The sequence below is a fragment of the Microcaecilia unicolor genome, chromosome 11 (genome assembly GCF_901765095.1).
Source record: "Microcaecilia unicolor chromosome 11, aMicUni1.1, whole genome shotgun sequence".
NCBI lineage: Eukaryota > Metazoa > Chordata > Amphibia > Gymnophiona > Siphonopidae > Microcaecilia > Microcaecilia unicolor.
In genome coordinates, this window is record NC_044041.1 from 72,635,068 (window position 1) to 72,639,049 (window position 3,982).

Here is a 3,982-nt window from a genome sequence, read left to right on the forward strand (position 1 = left end):
TTTTTTGTCTCAACACCTGCTTCAATCTGCTGGTACTGAGCCTCTTGTTCCTCTCCTTATCTGAGAAAGCCAGGAACCATGGTGGGGGTGGGGGGAACCTAGACACCTTTTAAACTCCTCTCTCACCCCCCCCCCCCCCCCCCCCACCTTCATGAATAATGAAGCTTGTCTATAGAAACCTTTCCCATGGTTATATTATTGAACATAGTGTTATGCTACAGACCCTAAAACATAATTTAGAGCCATCCAATTTAAGACTTGGAGGTACAAGCCAAATAACGTACGGGTATTTGGAGTCCCTATAGTCAAACTACCTCGTGCTGGAAAAAGCCTATTTTCCTCAGCGACCCTCCAGACCGGTCAAGACGCGTGGGTTATGTACTCCTACCAGCAGAGGGAGACTGAGAAAACACTGAGCTTTGAACACTGCCTATATAACCTGTGCAGTATTTTCTCAGTCTCAGCAGAGGTAGAAGGACAGCCTGTGCAGTCTTCAATAGTCTGGTGAGGTAGCCTTGATTTTAGGGAATAAGGATTTTGGTTTTCTTTCAGGAGATTTTTATCCTTTAAGTACCCTGTACGTGGTTTGCCAAAAAAAAAAAGTGCTTCGGGGCCCTGGGTCCGGTGGGGCCCAGTAGTTCCCCCTGGGGTGTCACACCTGCTTTGTCGGGGTCCCTCCCCTGTGCTGCTCTCCAGTACTGGTTACTGGCAGCTTTGTGCCTCGGCTGCTGTCTGTTGTACTGCAGCCTTGAGAGCCTTGCAATTTCAGCTGCCAGACCTGTCTCCTGTCTCTTTAAGGGAGATATATTTATTTATTTAGTACGGAACGAACGAGAGTTCTTTTCCGTCTTAGCAGCGAGAGAGCAGTGTTTCTGGAGCTTGTCTGACATTGGGGCCGGTACGGGGAAGCGCTGGCTTTACCTTTGTAGTTATGGCGGGCAAACTACTCCGTTGTCGCGCGTGCTCGCGCCGGGGCATCGAATCGACAGGTGGTCAGTGTCGGTTGTGCGGTGAGCCCAAACGTTTGGAGGCAGTTCCCCCGGAGTTAACCGCGGAAGTCCCGGCGGTATCGGCGGCCCCTTTAGCAGCGGCAACTCAAGCGGGTCTGGCAGCGGCGCTTTCAGTTTCGGTGGGAACGGCCGCCATTTTGAATTCAGCGCGATCTGCAGAGGCTTCTGTGGTTGAGCCAGTTGCTCCCGTGGGGACACACAAAGTGCCTAATAAGGGTCCAGGAGGGTTAGCTTTCCTCCAGAGTTTGTATGGACTCTTTTCCAGGCTTGGGAAATCGGTGCCCCCCCCAGGGAGTGGAGGGGGTTAGTCCCATGCTGCCTAAAAGACCCCGGATAGAGTGGACAGAGGATGAGGAATGTCTGTCTCAGGTGGGCACGGAAGGCCCATTTAGTGATGGGGGAGAGTCTGAGGGGTTTGAGGGTCCGGTAGATCCGGTGGACTCCCTTCCTGGGGAAGATCCCTCAGTAGTTAGGATTTTTCATAGGGATGAGCTTTTGGAGCTCATTGATCAGGTCACAGCTACCCTTAAATTTAATCCTGAGGTGGCTTCAGGTGAATCTGGGCAGGATCCCTTGGTGAAAGGAATTCAGCGTAGAGCTCGGACCTTCCCTATGAACAAGGATCTCAGGGAGATGATTAACCAGGAATGGGATTCGCCAGATTCGCCGTGTAAGGTTTCTAAGGCAATGGCGAGACTTTATCCCCTGCCGCAGGAGGATAGGGATTCCCTTAAGGCTCCTACGGTAGATGCAGGCAGCTTTGCGCCGGCAGGGTATCTTAGTGCACCCGTATCTAGACGATTGGTTGATTCGGGCCAAGTCCCGGGCGGAGAGCGAGGGGGCGACGTCGCGTGTGGTACAGTTTCTCCAGTCACTGGGCTGGATGGTGAATTTCAGCAAGAGTCAGTTGGTACCGTCGCAGGCTCTGGAGTATCTGGGGGTTCTCTTCGATACGAGGTCGGGTCGAGTGTTTTTGCCTCCCCCGAGAATCAGCAAGTTGCAGGACCTGATTCGGCGGTTTCTGGCACTGCCGTCACCGACGGCCCGGGCTTACCTGCAAGTTCTGGGATGATGCGGCGACCATAGAGGTAGTTCCTTGGGCCCGGGCGCACATGCGTCCGCTTCAGTCCTCTCCTCCTCAGTCGGTGGGCTCCCCTGTCGCAGGGGAGTTGGAGGTACGGCTGCCGATGTCGCCGGTTGTCCGCCGCAGCCTCCGTTGGTGGCTCAGAAATTGCAATCGGAGAAGGGAATGCCGTTGGAGGTCCCCTCAGTGGGTTGGTTCTTGTCACAGACGCAAGCCTGCTAGGATGGGGAGCGCATTGTCTCGGTCAGGGTAGCGCAGGGGCGGTGGGTCCCAGGCGGAAGCAAGGTGGTCCATCAACGGTTGGAGACTCGGCCATTCGGTTGGCGCTTCAGAGTTTTCAGTCAATGCTTCTCCACAAGGCAGTCAGAGGTGCTCTGCGACAACGCCACAGCCGTGGCCTATGTTCAATCGGCAAGGGGGCACAAAGAGTCAGGCGGTCGCGGAGGGAGACGGCCTATTATGCCACTGGGCGGAAGGTCATCTTCAGGGCGCTCTCGGCGGCTCATGTGGCCGGGGTGGACACTGTGGACGCAGATTTTTGAGCCGGCATACTCTGGATCCCGGAGAGTGGTCTCTGCATCAGGCGGTTGTTCGGCCGAATTGTGCGGTCTGGGGTATGCCAGTTATGGATCTGATGGCCACGGCGCGCAATGCCCAAGTCCCACGGTTTTTCAGTCGTCGGAGAGATCCGCGTGCGGAGGGTCTCGACGCTCTGCTGTTACCCTGGCCGCAGGGATTGCTGTATGTGTTTCCTGCGTGGCCGTTGGTAGGTCGAGTAATTCAGCGCATCGAGCGGCACTCAGGCCGGGTAATTTTGATAGCTCCAAACTGGCCGCGTCGACCGTGGTACGGAGATCTGGTGCGGTTGGCGATCGCGAAGCCCCTGCAGTTGTCGGAAACGGTACTCTTGTGTCAAGGCCCGATAGTTATGCCAGACCCGGCTCGGTTCTCGCTTATGGCTTGGCTCTTGAGAGGCACAGGTTGAGGAAGAAAGGGTTTTCTGCCAGAGTCATTGATACAATGTTGAAGTCCCGCAGAACCTCCACCTCTTTGGCGTATGTTCGCGTTTGGAGATTGTTTGAGCACTGGTGTGCAGAGCGGACGGTGATGCCTTTTCGTTCCTCGGTGGCAGAGGTGTTGGAATTTTTGCAGGATGGTTTGGACAGGGGTCTGGCCTTGGCTACCTTGAAGGTTCAGGTGGCAACGTTGTCGTGTTTTCGGGGGAAGGTTCAGGGGAAGTCCATTGCTTCTATTCCGGAGGTTGTTCGTTTTTTGAAGGGTGTGAAGTTGTTGCAGCCGCCTCGTCGGCGGTTGGTTCCCCTGTGGGATTTGAATCTCGTTTTAGATGCCTTAGTCAGACCTCCATTTGAACCTTTGGTTGCGGCTTCCTGCAAAGATCTTTCCTTGAAGGCGGTTTTTCTGGTAGCTATTACCTCAGCTCGGAGAGTCTCGGAATTGCAGGCTTTGTCGTGTAGAGAGCCCTTTCTGTCTTTTTCCAAGGAAAAGGTGTCTTTGAGGCCGGTGCCTTCCTTTTTGCCAAAGGTGGTGTCAGAGTTTCATGTTAATCAGGTCATTTCGTTGCCTGTTTTAGGTAACTTGGAGGGAGATTCGGAACAGCGTCGGCTGGCGAAGTTAGATGTTCGTCGCATCTTGCGGTGTTATCTGTCTAGAACTCAGGAATTCAGAGTGTCGGATCGTTTGTTCGTGCTTCATGGTGGCCCTAAAAAGGGCGCAGCGGCATCCAAGGCGACTATAGCAAGATGGTTGAAGGAGGCGATTGCATCGGCCTATTTGGTGAAGGGCCGTGAGGTTCCTAAGGGGTTTTCTGCTCATTCTACCAGAGCAGTTGCGGCCTCCTGGGCGGAGAATAGTATGATTCCTCCTTCAG